This window comes from Pipistrellus hanaki (genome assembly GCF_964339955.1).
Source record: "Pipistrellus hanaki genome assembly, chromosome: 4".
Lineage (NCBI taxonomy): Eukaryota > Metazoa > Chordata > Mammalia > Chiroptera > Vespertilionidae > Pipistrellus > Pipistrellus hanaki.
This window is the reverse complement of record NC_140506.1, coordinates 40106394-40123028: the sequence shown is the minus strand read 5'-3', so window position 1 is coordinate 40123028 and position 16635 is coordinate 40106394.

The following is a 16635-nucleotide window of genomic DNA, read 5'->3' as shown; positions in this document are numbered from 1 at the left end:
CGTGGCTTTCTTGTAACATTTTAGTTGCTATCTACCCTCCTAGGCACTTTGCTATTGCCACGCTTCCTACTTCATTCCCAGGATTTGTGTCTTGACTTCTCTTTCCAGGCTAGCAGCTCCCCAAAGCCAGTATGAAAATTGGCTGCATCAGAGTGACCAGTGTGTAAAAAGCAAACTCATGACTACGAAGGCCCCATTCCAGAATTCTTAACAGAGTGTGCTGGGCTGCTGCCCAGGATCTGCTTCATAAACTCCCTGGGCAATTCTGATAAGCAGCCATATTTCAGAATCACTACCTAGATAAGTGATTCTCAAACTTGATTACAAAATAGAATTCCTCTTAGAATATAGCACTGCCTAGGCTCTTCCTTAGATTGTTGGAGGTGGAGTGTGAGCATAGGTGTTTTAAAAAAAACTCTCTCCATGGAAGTCTCCTGTATCGTGAAGGCTGAGAATCATTGGCTCAGACCTGTGATTCTCAAAGTGTGATACCAAGACCAGTATCAACAGCAACACCCTGGGAACTTAGAAATCTAGATCCTCAGATCCTGGATCCTAAACCAGAAATCTATTGATAGATCCTCAGATCCTAAAGCAGAAACCCTGGGATGGGCCAGCAATTTGTGATTTAATAAGACCTTGGAGTGATTTTGGTGTTCCTCGAAGCCTTCTAATTGATTTCCTGTGACAAGTCTCTCTGCTCCTCAACCCACACTTCATAAGAATATTCCCATTATGCCATCCTTTGCTCCACACTGTCCACCAATACCCACAGCTTGGCATTCCTGGCTTTCTCCAGTCCACCCAGCAGTCCAGGCTTATGTTTTCTCAGCAGACTAAACTAGACTCTTCGTTGAATCTCAAACAGTGGAATTTTCCCATTTTGTTAATGCTACTCCTTTCGGAAAAATTTTAGAGAACATGGACCATGTTCTCAAATGCCATAAGCCCTATCACATTGCTGTTCAGCTATTCTGTCTCCAAGTTCAGTGGTCTTCTCACTGCTCCGCTGTGATGCTTCAAGAGAGGCTTTTAACTGCCACTTTTTAATTATTAGTCATTGAGTTGCCTTCATAATTTTCATACCAAACATTCTATTTTTCTCTGTCTTTAGGAGGAAAACTGATCAATAGTGTAAGGCAGGTTCAAAACATTGCACAATGGATGGGTTGTCTGAGAGTGTTCTTTGAAACTGGAGGCCCCATTCGTGCCAGGAGTTGCTGCATTGCCTGCAGGGTTGCAGGGGAGGGCCAGGGCATGGTTGCTGACGGCTGCAGAAGTTCAGTATCAGAACCTCTGTCCATCATCAGCGCTGCAGTTCCTGGTGTAGTCAACCCCAAAATAACATGCAGTCTACCCTTGAACAAAGAAAGAGGGGAAACTTTTCTCAGAGGAAGAGTCGTCAATTTATGAGGGCATCTTAGTCATAATTGCAATGTGCTGAGAAGCCACTCTGATTTTTCTCCACTAATTTCTACGGGTCTCCTGATTACTCCACAAATTCTTTTGAATTGTTGTTCTTAGAACAGTGGCACAATTTGCTGTCAAACAGAGAGACAGGTATGACCTCATCACAAGATAAGTGTGCAAGTGTGCAAGAAAGCCCTTCTTTCTATAAGTGTTAGATAGGAAACCAAAGGGGGGAAGAGAAGTGATACAGAGTAGAAAGGCAGTAAGGAACATCCATTCCATGCAAGAGTCTCCTATTTCTCGTGGCAAATTAACCAATTTTATACATGTGGTGCTGCTGTTACAGATAGCTTCAATAACAGAATAAATACTGAATATCAAGTAAAATAAAATTGCTGAGAGCCACGTAGTAGAAGAGTAGTCAGCCTGAGGTCAGTCCCACTTTGTTCCCAGTTGTAAGTGGGTTTGCAGGGAAATCAGAACAGTGATTGAAATATCTGCAATCTCACAACTCCTAGACAGGATGGCGGCTGCAGGTTTGGAAGCTAAAAAAATAAAAAATGCCCTGTCCCAGAGGAAACCCACCTGTATCTACTGATTTTCCTATATTTTCAGCTACCAATTAGAAATTAGAATAAAACCAGCAATAGAATAATTAAAGAAATCATTTTCCAGATATAGTAGACTATGTGGGTTGTTTACCAACACCAATTCTCCCTCTTTCCTTAGAAAACCATGAATTTTGTTTGTGTCCCTAACCCTCACTCTAGAAGCCTTCCTGAGTAGCTAGCCTGTTCCAATAAAATACAGAGAGCAGCCATATACATATACATATACATAATTTTACATTTTCTAGAAGTCACATTTTTTTAAAAAGTAAAAAAGGTAAAATTAATCTTAATATATTTTCTTAAATTCAACATATCTACAATATTGTGTTGTCATTATATAACCAATATAGAAATTATTAATTAGATGTGTATTTTTTCATATTAAAATCCAGTGTGTCTTTTTCACACATCATCTTGGACTAGCCACATTTCCAAAGTTTGGTAGGCATAAGTGGCTTGTGGCCACCATATTGGTCACTGAGGCTCTAAGCTGACTGCATTCCCCTGGCAACTGTAATTGGCCTGGCACCTGAGATGGCCCCGCCAGGCTGACAGCAAAGAGCTTGCCTGCGGGTAAGGCCTCTCCCTTTCTCTCTCCTGCCAGATAGAATAGGAAAGAATAAAGGCCTGATTGACACTGTCAGCATTCTTGGTACCACAAGGGGAACTAGCCTTTGGAAGATGCTGACATAGAATTCAGCAGAGAGGAGAGAAAGAACGAACCATTTTTTTGATGACATTATTGGAATGTTGATCAAACTTGGATTTGTCCTGACTCTGGACTTTCCATTTAGTGAAATAATATTTGTCCTAATTGTTTCAGCTGGCTTGTGTTACTTGCACTCAGAAGAGTCCTAACTCTATACAACTGGAACCTATACCTGCCTTCAGGGTTATGTAGTGGTAGGTTAAGAACTAACCCACATGGACTTGGAGGGAAAAAAAAACAAAAAAACAAAAAAACACCCATGGCAAACACTTGACTTTACTGCATTAAATATAATATTTAATTAAAATGTACCACCTAATAGCCATATATATAAGTAAGAATCATCTGCAAAGTGTGCATGCTCACTTTCTGTTCCAGAGTCAGGTGTCTGAATTCTGAAAGTGAACAATTCACTAGTTTTAATGGCGTATCTATTGGGGGGAAAGGAGGAAGCATCCTTACATCAGATTTACAAGAATAGTTATCTTTATAAAATCTGTATGAGCTACAAAGTTATGAGGATGAAGGGAAAGCTGTTCAATAAAACGAGAGCCAGCAGTTCTCAAGGAGGTACTTTCAGAAGTGAAGTTCTACTTTGTGTCCCACACAGTGCTAATTAGAACATACATTCAATTAGAATAAGGTTGCACTTCAGGAAGTGAATTATTAAATGACCTCGCACATTTTGATGTTTTTAACGGCCCTCACTCCTAGCTTTGCAGGACAAGGAGCCTTTAATGATAATTTATTCCCCTGTTGTCCCCATTACTGCTAGATAGCTGGGGGCCCTCCACACTTGCTGGGCTCAGGGGACCCAGTGCTGGTGTTTCCAGAGAAGGATACCAATTAGCCAGTTTGGTTTCACAAAGGAGCAAAGACTGCCCCCGAGGAGGAAAACTGCCTCAGAGGGAACACCTTTGAACTTTAACTGTCTTTATTGCTAATCATTAGAAGTCAGCAAGGATTTTGACCTCTCCCTCACCATTTCATTATCTCCACTTTTCAGTCTAAAACGACATATTTTCTCTTATTAAGAAAGCAACAATAAAGACAGCAAATTTACCATATACATAGCAGCGTGTGTCCACTTTTCACTAGTTTTAATGGCATATCTACTGCTTCCAAAAATTGCCCTCGGTCACCTAACATTGGAAGATTTTTGTAGAAGGTCCTTAATGGGTGTTTTCAGGATGGCATAATTGCCTGGGGCTCGATAAAAATGAAAAGCGGGAGCCTCAAGGTTACTGAATAATGTATGGTTGCATGCCTTATATATATATATATATATATATATATATATATATATATATATATATATACACAAAAAGCCAAAGCACCAGCTAAATCACAATCTTATTATTTTTCATTACTTCATTAACAAATTTTTGAGAATCTATAATGTGAGAGGCTCTGTGCGACTCACCTAGATCTTATTGTAAGACGGCAGAATTCTCCCCATTCAGATGCTCACAGTTTGGAGGGGCTGGGTAGATGGGGCCGGGGGGGCAAGTGGGGGGGGGCAAGGACAATGGTAATCAGCCATGAGTTTGCTATTATTATCTGAAAAAGAAAGGGTTTCTTTTTCTCAACATCAAGGGTCTGTACATTCTATTTTCTTTGAATCTCACAATCTCACAATACCTTTCTGGCTACACGGTGAATTCAGTGACTTCATATTGCCAGGTCCAGGTCTACTTTAATGAGCCATGGTTTCAATGGCGATCTAATTTTCAGAGCCTCAGTGTTCTTTTGGTCTGCTGAGTTTACCTTGTGTCACTGGGCTTCCTACTACTAGTGGTGGCAAATGCTGCTTGACGGACAGGTGGTGCTTATGCAGGGATCCTGCCTGATGCCTCTAGGCAGGTAGGGACAAAGGGCTTGTGTGGTGGGATCTTCAGTGTTAGTGTCTGTGGCTTGGGGAGCCCTGTCAGGAAGGACAATGTTCCCTAGGCTAGAGCCACTTTTTGTGGCATGATCCTTCTTAATAAACCCCCAGTCATGTGGTTTCTTTGGGTGAGTGAAGGGAACCTCAGAGGCAAAAATAAAATAAAATAAAAAAAGCTTCCTAAACTGAGACTGCTTGTGACATGCAGTGGTGTCCCAAGGCAACATGGTATCTGAGGATGAGGAAGGGGAGTCTCAGGTCTGAAAGGGAAGGAGAACCCCTCCCCAGTCATTACTCTCAGCCAAACTTCTAATCCATTCCCCCTTGCTAGCTTTGCCAGGCTTACCTGCTGCCGTTGGCAAGACTCCTGTTTGACTCCCAGGAAAGGGGTGAGGGGCGGACGGGTAAGCCTACCTGGACGCTTTCTGTTTCTAGGTTGGGTTGGAAAATGCTGGGCCTGGGCCACTTTCTTCTTCTGGGCGGAGGGTTGTAAGATTCCCTGCTGCTGTGTTCCTTCAGTCCAGAGATCCCAAGCCAGTTTGCCATCTGTCCCCTTCCCACCTCTTGGACTTCTTTGATTTCCGTTTGCATTATCTCTCGGGTTTCAAGTTATACCTAGTGGGGCAGAACAGGGAAAGTCCAGTCTGTGGCATCTTGTCCAAACTGGAAATCCAGTCTTTTTCATAGGCTACAGGCCCAGAGTGACGTGCCTCCCATAATTCCTCTGCTCTGATTTCCTACTAATCTGCCGTGTACTCACTCTTATATAGCCCCATTGCCTTCTGTTTCTAAGCATGTTAGACATGCTCCCACATTAAGGTCTTCAGACTGTTCCTTCTTAGAACTTTGTCTCTCCAAATATTTGCTTGGCCAACTCCCTAGTTTCCTTCATCTTTGCTCAGAAGTCACATTCTTAACAGTATTTTCTCTACCCAATTGTGTGTCCCTCAATTCTGTTCACCGCTCAATTCCTCAGCATCTCACAGGTAAAAAGACAAAGCAGAATTGTTTTGCTTGCTATCTTAAGAGAGAACTATGAGCTCGCACAATCAGTCTCTCCAGGCAGAGCAGACAGCAGACTTTTAGGTTAATCTTATACAGAGTTTTGGGGAGCATGAAGTTCAGGGATTGGCAGAATTTCAGAGGCATGAATTTCATCAGTAGAACCAAGGTTATTACAGGAGACTGCTATTTGGGGGGGAATGAGTTCCTTTCTGATTGGCCGATTTTTAGAAATAAAGGACAGAGATTGATTGGTTGGTTTATAAAAGCATGTTTACTGAGTTGTCCTGATTAATTGAAAGTTGTATTGTTACTAGAGCTACAGAATAGCCGGCCTTTTCCTAGAACTGTGGATCTTTCTTTCTCATCCCACCCGCCCAGTCTCCTTTATACTACAATATCCATTCCTCCTATTGTACTTACCTATCACCTTCTAATGTAATAGATGTTTACTTACTGTGCTTGCTGTTACTGTCTGTCTTCCGTTGCTGGATTCAAGCTCCGTAAGTCAGGTTATTGGTTGTTTTGTTTTGGGATGCACCCAGTTTTCTAGAGCTCTCCCTGGCATACAAATATTTGTTGAATTATTGAATTTTTGAATGGTACTTAACTATGCAAAAGTATGAAAGCCCAATTGAGTATATACCTTTCTCTCCTTGGACAGTCCTGTCCTTCCTAGAAATATCTATTGATATAATAAATATATATTTTAATTAACATTTTAAATTTTCCTAGGTATATAATTTTTTTTATTTGAATCTCATTTGGAGGCTCACTTCAAGAAAATTAAAAAAAAAAAAAAGTACAAAAAGGTGCTTGGGAAGAGCCCAGGCTCATAGAGCCCTAAGTCACCAGCTTTATTCATTCCAGCTCTCACTATGAGAGACAGATAATTCTCTCTCTGTCTCTCTCTCTCTTTCTCTCTCTCTCTCTCTAACATTTTTACTTATTTCAAAGAGGAAGAGAGAAGGAGAGAGAGATAGAAATATCAATGATGAGAATCATCGATCGGCTGATTCCTGCATGCCCCTACTGGGGTTCAAACCCATACATGTGCCATTGACTGAAATTGAACTCGGGACCCTTCAGTTCACAGACCAATGCTCTATCCACTGAGCCAAACTAGCTAGGGCTACTCTCTTTATCATTTTTGAAGGAATTTCAGACAGTAGCAAACAGGGGAAATGCTGATGACTCTCTGGCATAAACAGATGTCAATAGACAAATAATGTCAAATAGACAAAATTAAACTCAGAGGTAAAGAGAAAAACTAGAAAAAATAAATTGATTTTTTTCAATGTAGTATAAATCAAAGTTATTTATCTGGGTCATTTAAGGTCACTTGATTCTATGTTGAGCCAAGAAACTTCTTCAGCTCTGGCATGCAACCCATACCTTCCAAATTTTTTGTTAAAATCAAAGGAACAGAATCACAGTATTTGAGGCAAAGAGCAAGAGGAGAAAAAAGAGAAGCTAAAGACATTAATATAGTATCCACAGCCTCAATTGCGTGTCCATTTATCTCTCTCCAACACCCCATTATCTATCCAGTCACAGGGAGCTTTGTTTAATGTAAGTCTTCCCAACTAGGCTGTGAGCTTCCAACTTTCCCCTGCTTTCTCCCAGCACTGGCAATGCTGCTGGCACATGAAAGCGCTCAATTAATACTTGCTGTGTGGATGTGTCCTATGAATGAATGAATAAATGAATTGAAGAAAACTTGGCTCTCTTTAGAGTCATTCTTTTGGCAGGGCATCACCCTATTCTTTTCTTTATTTCAGTTATTTCTACATCAAGAATTCCTTCTGCTCCTTATGCCCGAGGCTACGCGGGCTAAATCCCTTTATGGGAAATCCCCTATTAGCAGTTGCCTTAATTAGAACCAATTTGACTATCAAGACATCTAGTCTGTATTTTGTTCTTCTTATCACCTTCATTTTCTTTGTAATATATTAATAATAAATGCAGAGCAAGAGGAGCAAAAAAAAAAATATGACAATATTTCCATTCTTTACCTAATCTAAGCATATACTTGGCCAAGTAACTGTAAAACATTTGATATTTTCACAGGAAAATCAGTGACTTGTGGTCTCCAAAATTGGTGCCTTTGTTTATCTGGCATATTTTTCATAATCATGTTACCAGCGATATTGGAGGTCCCAGGGCAGGAAACATGTATCTTCCCAAAGGTTGAGAAGAAGTGTCACTTGCTTCTTGATTGTTTGGCTAGAGAGGAAGTTTTATGAAATGTCCTCTCTATTTTTAGAATATATATAAACTTGTTGGTAATTGTGCCAACACTTAAGCTATTATTTTTTTTAAGGCCCTATTCTATTGTGTGTGCCTTTTAAAGGTAACTTCTTTAAAACTTGAGTTCAAAGGATCACCTGTCCTTTAACCAAGATCCAAGAACTTGGGGATGCTGTGGAAACATGGCCCATTCTATTCCTGGTAATTCTGGCTCAGGACAAGTTTCTTCTTCAGCACTCCCTGTCCTTTGTTGTCATCTCTCTTCTCAGTGTCCTTCGGATGCCCAGCTTTGTATTTCCTGCCATGGACATCTCCTGAGATCACCTAAGCATATGATTCATCTCTGAGAGGAAGCTGCTGAGAATTAATTACCCATACATGCGATTATGGATGATTATAAATTCTTCTCAGTTCAGATGCTACAGCTTAGCAGGGGACTTTTACAATATTCTGACTTTGCAGATATAGCATTTTATTTCATTATTCACTTATTTATTTTATAGATTTTTTTAGAGAGAGAGAAACATCTATTAGTTTGTCTCCCATAGGCCTCCCAATTGGGGATTGAACCTGCAGCCTAGGTCTGTGACTTGATTGGGGAATGGAATCTGAAAACGTTTCTGGTGTACAGGATGATGCTCCAACACACGGAGCCACCAGCCAGGGTACAGATACGGTATTTTAATAACCAAACATATAATTTCACTAAAAACACACCCTATAAAGGAGGTGTGCCTGCAAATATTATGCTGATTTTTGTAAATGACAACACTATGGTTCTAGGGGGCTAAATAACTTGCTAATGGTGACACAGTGTGATGTTTTGCTATATCAGACTCCATCTTAGTGAACTGACAAAAGAGATCCCACATGGAATGAGCTGCTCATCGACAGGCCTGGGAAGTGTGGGCGACCTCCAGCTGACAACAATAAGAAGCAAGAGTCCTTAGTCCTCCAACCACAAGGAAGTGAATTCTCCCAACAATAGGGATGAGCTTCAGAGAAGATCATTCCTTGTTCAAGCCTCCAATTCAGTGCAAAACATGGGCTGCAGTCTGATGAGATCCAGAGCAGAGAGGCAGCTGAGCTGTGCCTGGACTTCTGACCCATAGAAACTATGACATGAAATGTCTGCTGTTGGAGGCCGCTAAATTTGTAGTAATTTGTTATACAAAAATAGAAAATAAATGCACCTACTAAATCAGTACTTCTCTATCTGTAATAATCCATGATCCCTTTTAATAAATGTAAATATACATATTGCCACTCCTTAAATGTCATATAAAATACAAAGTAAAAGTAAATTAAATACTTTGACAAAACAAAATAAAGTAAAAGCGATGGCATAAAGAGCTGCTTTGTTTTCAAATATATACAGCTTTATTTCTAATTTTGATATTTGCCTTAATGTCCCTATGAATTTCAAATTCAGGCATATCTCAGATATGGTGGGCTCAGTTCCAGACAACCACAATAAAGCAAGTATCACAATTAAGTGAGTTACAGGGTTTTCTGGTTTGCATATGAGGGTTATGTTATACATATTAAGTATGCAATTGCATTATATCTCCAAAACAATGTACAGACCTTAACTTAAAAAAAATATTTTATTGCTAAAAATTGCTAACCATCATCTGGGCCTTCAGTGAGTTGTAATTATTATTCTGGTGGAGGATCTTGCCCTAGTCACATCAAAGATCACTGATCACAGATCACCATAACAAATACAATAATTAAAAATTGCGAGAAATGTTATACAGAGACACAAAGTAAGCAACTGATTTTGGAGAAATGGTGCTAATTGACTTGCTTGATGCAGAGTGGTTTCAAACATTCAGTTTGCAAAAAACATAATATATGGGAAACACGATAAAGCCAAGTGAAATAAAATGAGATGTGGTGTAGGTGAAGTGACTTGCCCACTGTCACAAAGCTAGCTTGCGGCTGTCACCATCACATGCTGTCTCCTTTCTAAACAGCTCCTTCAACTTTCTTGAAGAGACCATGCCTGACATTATGGAGAGCACAGCATAGTTAGCCAGGACAGTGTCTGCAGGACCCAGGTTTTCAAGAGTCATCTGGGGGCATTGGTTAAAGATTCCCCAGTGTCCAGTGCAGGAACCCAAGATTCTGTATGTTAAGTAAATGCCCACATAATTCCTGTGATTAGGCACATTTGGGAGATTGGAACTATGAGAAATGTTGGTTAACTGTTTAATTGACAGATAAATTAATGTTTAGATATCCAACTGTTTAATTGCTAATATGCACACTCAGCTTCCAGAATGGGTTTTAGAAAACGTTTGATCAGAGAACATCTGCATTAAAATGCACCATCAGTTAATTGTGGGAGAAACCAAATGTGCTGAATTGACCTAGAAACTTCTTTATTTTTGAAAATAAGAACCATGGGAGATGGAAGTGTTAATACTCATGGTACAGACTTTTGAAATGTATCATTGCTAATATTGTTAATGAGCATGTCCACCAATCCAAAGAGCAAGGCAGGCAGAGAAGAACTGGACTGCTCAGGATGTGAAGGAGATTAATCAGAGGAAACAATGAAAGAGCACACTCTATGGCTTCTTGGTTCCTAATACAATTTCAAAATCAGAGTTTGAATCCCCTTTGTATTAACTGAGTGGTCCAACAACAAGAAAAGATTTTAAAAGGCTCTTTCTTTTTAATTGCTCCCTAGAGCTTGTGGTCTTGCCAATTTTGATAAATTTGTTGCAAATGATTCAGAAACATGTGGACTATAGGCATTCATATTTCTGAATAGGAGAAAGGTGCTTGGCAAATACATTTGGTTAATGCCAAAGTCTAAAGGTTTCAGAAATAGTCTGTGGTATTTTCAGAAAGCAAAACATTTTTACTCAGTCAGCAGTCTAACTTCAATTTATATAATGCTTATTCAGCCTTAAGCCCAAATTAACAGAAAGGATCATACTGCAAAATAATATTTTTACCAACTGGTGAGCACTGACTTGACTGGTCTCTTCTATTCTTAGTCAACCACATCCTAATTAATGCTCAGTACACCTCCCAGGCCCTCCCCTCACACACACATAATACAAGACAGGACTAGCACAAAAGTAAGTGGTTTCAACTTCAATGCTCATCTATTGTCACATCTTCCCACTGATTGGTGAATCTTTAATAACTGCAAATAATAAACAGAATTGTGCATATATTCACCAGTGTATGTTATTTTAAAGAGCAATTAGTGTCACAAAGTTAATATAACATGCAGTTCAAATCATATTGTAATTGTACAGCTAAAGTGACATTATATAAGGAAGAATAGTATTGTATCTGGTGAATAACAGACTGAGTTTTCCTTTTTAACTTGTTATATGTTATTTTTAAATCCCATTCAATATTAGAGCATTTTCTGAATTATCAGTTAATTTATCTATATAATATAACATGCATTTAAAAAAAAAAATGGTAAATTTATGCCAAAATAACCTCATAATTCTGAATATTTAATCACATGATAGAAACATTGCAGAAACTTCAGTTACTTATGTCAAAAAAATAAAGTACAGCTCCATTTTGTATAGAGATTAAATCTTAAATGACCATATAAGATAAAAATTGCTTGCAGTAAAAACCATCTTTAACTACCTTCACTAGGCCATCCAGGGCACGATGCCTTTTATGTGTATGATTGCAGCGGAGTCCTTAGCACATTACAGTTAGGGAACTGCTGAACCAGACTCAAGGAAGGAACAAAGGAGAGTTATTGTGCAGAGATTCTAACAGCCAGATCAGATCCTTCTGCTGTTATGAAACCTGTGGAGTCCCCCGAGGCTGAAGAGGGAATGAGGAGGACGTTATAAAATGCTCCTCCTTCCTTCAGGAGTTTTTCTTCGATTTACTTTTACTGTTTGTCTTTTATAACCTTAACACCTGTGAACAGGCATGTTTTGGGTGAACTCTGCGTCGATAGTGAGTTCACATCCTAGAGAGGGTCAGGCTCTAAAGAGAAAACTTCAGGTAAAGTGCATTTAAATGGGACTCTTCAGATTTCATTAACTTGAGGGAAAACGTCAGTTAAAGTGTTTGTTTCGTGTTAGCACCTGTGGTGAGAAAGAAGTCCACAGAAATGAAGAAAAGTATCGCTGGAGGGGTTAATGCTTTCATTAAACAAAAAATGAATAAATAATTAATCCCAGACATTGAAGTCATGTTATGAACTTGCAAGGAGAAACCAGTCAGTATATCATGAAGAAGAGCAAGTCTCAAGATTTCAAATGCACAAAAATACCTGGCGGTCCTGTCCAGTTGCCTGAGATTCTGTGCGTCTGACCAGTAACCAGAGGATGCTGCTGCTGGTCCCCAGGCCGTGCTGAGTAATGCAGATGATCCACATTGAATCAACTCCCAGTGATTCCTAAGCCACACTACTGCAGATGGAGATTAAAGGATGACAGCACTTACAAACCCCCAAACCACAAACACAATAATAATAATTAAATGATACTTTGTTTTAATATACAGTCAGCAGTCTTTATGTTCTGTATTTTCAGACAAGTGTTATATTAGATTCACATGATCAAATCTGATACTAAATCATATAGAAGAATATGTTGTTCGTTTTTTTTTGTTTGTTTGTTTGTTTTTGAATGAAGGCTAATAGTATGTAAATAGATTCTGGGGCAGTGTGATATTTTTGTTTCAGTGATGCTATTAAGCAAATACGACAATGAAAACAACTTTTGAACATGGAAAGTTTAGAAGCTGTTTATATGAATAATTTGCTATTATTGTTTAAATTAAGCTTTAATTTTATGTCCAATATAGTTATTTTATGATTATAGACTTGAAAGAGGCAAAAACATAAGAAAATAAAGTCTTGTGCTTTGGTAAATTCATTAAGACAGCCACTATGAAATAATCCTATAGTCATCAAACTTGTTATCAGAATTCACTGGTTATGTGATTGAATTTACTAACTAACAGTTCATTTTCCTCACAGTACTAACACCCCTCTTTTTAGAAACTTTTCACATGAAGTAACTTAATACAAAGTTGTCCAATAATTTTTGCTGATTCGATTTTTCTGAAAATGGAATTAATGAAGCCTTTAAAATTGGATATAACTCAATAGATCTGAAAAGAACATAAATGATTTTTAAGAAACAGAAAATAATTAAAAAAATAAAAGAATAATAGAATGGTTTATGTAGAACAAACATCAAATGCATAGTGTCATATAAATTCTAGGGAAGAAAATCTGTTCTGACAACCTACAAAGTTAGATTGATTAGAAAAGATTTGGAACATTGTCAAGGTCTGGTAATGGCCTGGGAAACAATTTCAAAGGGAAGGGGAAAAATAAAAATAAAAACCATTTTCTTCTGCATTGAAGAAAATTGCAGTGTAAGAACAGACCGAGAGTTGTCCGAGAGTTGCCACGTGTTCCATGGAAGAAGAAACAACATTCAACAATGTGGGTGGTTATAACAGATACCAGTTCAGCTAATGTCCAGAGACTTGAAGTACCCGAGAAATAGCAATAAAAACTAATTTCTTTTTTTACTTTTGTGTGTAAAGGAATGGTAAATTGTTTTTGTAACGTTTGATTGATGAACCTGATTTTTCCCCTTTCCCAACTTGCCAGTCATAAAAGTAATTTTTAAAAAATTAAAGTCAATGGCATCCATGATTACTCATTGGATGCTTCACAGCTTTAAGCCGAGGGAACACAGACTTGTTTATAAAAAAAGTGTCTGAATTCAGGAAAGGCTTAGACCTGTTTAAGTAGGTTAAGAAATATACCTTCTACTGAAATGGTCCTCAAGCTTCAGGTGAGAGAATTATTCCAGGAGCTTGTCCAAATACACACTCCCCAACTTTCACTCCAGCAGTTCTGACTCAGTAGGCTTGGGGTGAGGCTCATTAACTTACATATTAAACCAAAACCTGAGGTGTTTCTAACAAAGGGGGTTGTCAGAACTCATTTTAATAAACACTGACCTAGAACATGATGGGGAGACATCAATGACCTCCACTCTCCTCTGCCTTCCCCTCCCCTGGCAAGAGAATCAGCGTCCTGAAGGATGTGTACCGGAACTCTATCGGGGGGAAAAACGTTTGAGGACTACTTCCTACAGGATTATTTCCTTTCTCTTTATTTCTTCTTTTCTGACCTCAGTGTAGAAGTAAAAATTAATTATATCCTTCAGTTCAGTTTATGGAACATAATAATCATTGTTGCAAGCAAAGTGTCTCTCTTTCCCCCTCCTTCTCTTCTTTCCTTTCTTCCTTCCTTTTCCTTCCTTCCGTCTTTCTTTCCTTCCTTCCTTCCTTCCTTCCTTCCTTCCTTCCTTCCTTCCTTCCTTCCTTCTTTCCTTCATCTTCCCTCTCTACCTTCTGTATTCATGTCCTTTTATTTTCATTTCCTTTAGTCATTTCTTTCCATCCCATAGTCAATCTCTCTAAAGCTTTTATTGTGAACTACAGGCTTGGTACACAAAATTCGTGCACTCACAGGGGGGTCCCTCAGCCCAGCCTTGCCCTCTTGCAGTCCAGAAGCCCTCAGGGGATGGCAAACTGCTGGCTTAGCACTGCTGTGGAGGTGGGAGAGGCTCCCGCCACCACCACTGTACTCGCCAGCCATAAGCTCGGCTTCTATTGCACTGACCACCAGGGGAAAGCTCCTGCATTGAGCTGGTGGTCAGTGCATGTCATAGTGACCAGTCATTCTGCCGTCTGGTTGATTTGCATATTAGCCTTTTATTTATTAATCTTTTGTTTGCATGCTTTGCAAAACTAGCATTGCTGTTCTGAGTTCCTGTATGTAAATTGCTTTGACTTATACTCTTTGTTCTTAAGCACCATGGTTTTAAGATACATCCTTCTTGCCATGCATTTACTGAATCCATTGCTTCTAACAGTTACATTCCTGGTACGGATCTACCACATTATCACAGTACTAGACACGCAGGTTCTCTAGTTCTCTGCTACCACATATAATGCTGCAATGGACACCTTTGTACATGTCTTCTTGGATTTGTGTGAGAACCTCTTTGGTTTCTATACCAAAAATGGAATATCTGGAGGTTTCCCCTCTAAGACAATGTCTTCTTCAGCTCACACAGGACCACACCAACTGTAGCTTTAAAGAAGACCATGGACCAGCTTGGCTGGGACAGGAGTGTTTAGGAATATTCTTCCTTGATATATTTAAGTTAACTGAATACTCACTGAATATATTTGATGGTGTAAAGATAGATACCCTATTCTGTATATATAAGCCGTTTTTACAGATGGATACAATACAGCTTGAGGTCATGTGATTAGTGACACTATTAAGATTTGGAAAAAAGTCTATCTAATTCCAAATTCCCTAGAGAGAATAAAGTAGAAATAATATTATCTCTATAAGAAAAACATTGCTCTCTTGAGACTGAGAGAACGAGGGAAAATAAATGTTCTTTCTCAGAAAATTCACACATACAGTTCTTGATTTGTTGGTGGAAAATAGTTCCTTGGCAAAATGAGTTTCTAAGCCAAGCGCCCGACACAAGGCTTTTGTGAGAGAAGACTGGAACTCCAGGGTGCAGGCCAGCACTCTGAGTGAAAGCTGAGCAGCAGAAGCTTATAAAGGGAAAGACTCTTCCTCGCAGGCTCCATCTCGCCCTTTCCTCAGGAGTTTCTTTAGTACAAGAAGAGGTACAGGGCACCAACCAGCATCCTGAGGGTGAAGTAGGCCCAGTGACTCCAATAGGAACACAATGGGGAGGGTCAGAGGGAAAGCGATCATTTCCTGTTTAAGAACTCCTAAATCTGGGGTCTCAGCTCTTTGCACTTTGACATCTTATAAACATGAAAACCATTTCAGGGGTGTGTTATGACAATGGCTTTTCATTTAGGACCAGTTTCCAGTGAAATATATAACAAACAAAAAAAGCTACAATGAATTTAGTAATACAGTCCTCCTCTAATATTCAAGCGAAATTGATTCCAGGACCAACTGGGAACCAAAATAGTGGGTTCCAAAACCTGAGAATGCTCAAGTCTCTTTTATATAAAATAGTGTGGAACATTCTGCCCTCTGTCTCCTGGGATTCCCAACCGGATCTAAAACGCTGTTTTCCAATCTCAATTGGTTGAATTCTCAGATGCAGAATGGGCAGATGTGGGACCCCCAAACCTTATACAACAACTGTACTTAACTTCTAGCTAACATTTTACAAATGCTGATAAGTATTTTTATTTTATTATTTTATTTTATCCTATGTTACCTTTCATTATTTTACTTTTTACTCTTGCTAGTTGCAGCAGGAACATTCAGGTATGACATATATAGTAGCATTGGGTCGCTCTAAATTTTCATTTAGGCGTATTCATGCAATAAGAACCAATTGCTTCTCTGCTCACTGAAACCTTCCTAGTAGTAGGGCATGGATGCTCCAAGAGCCTCCACAGTGAGGCCACTGGTGGCTCTGGCCCAAGAGGGGGTTCCCAGGTGTTGGCTTTGTCCTATTGGCCGCCAGGCTGCTTTGTCATGGCTTTTCCAGACAGGTCACAGGTGATGATGCTCACCATGGTCACGAGCAGGAGACTGGACTTTCCAAAGACAAGCTCCCTCACCAATGACTCGGCCTGCGTGGGGTGACTCAGGTGGTGGGGGAAGACTTTCCCAAGGTACCCTGCTCCTCTGCAGGAGCTGTTACTGGAAGTGGAGCCCAGGTGGCGCCAGCACTAGTTGTGGGTAGCCAGGAGCGAGCCTCTGCAGGGGATAGCTGCCACTTGCT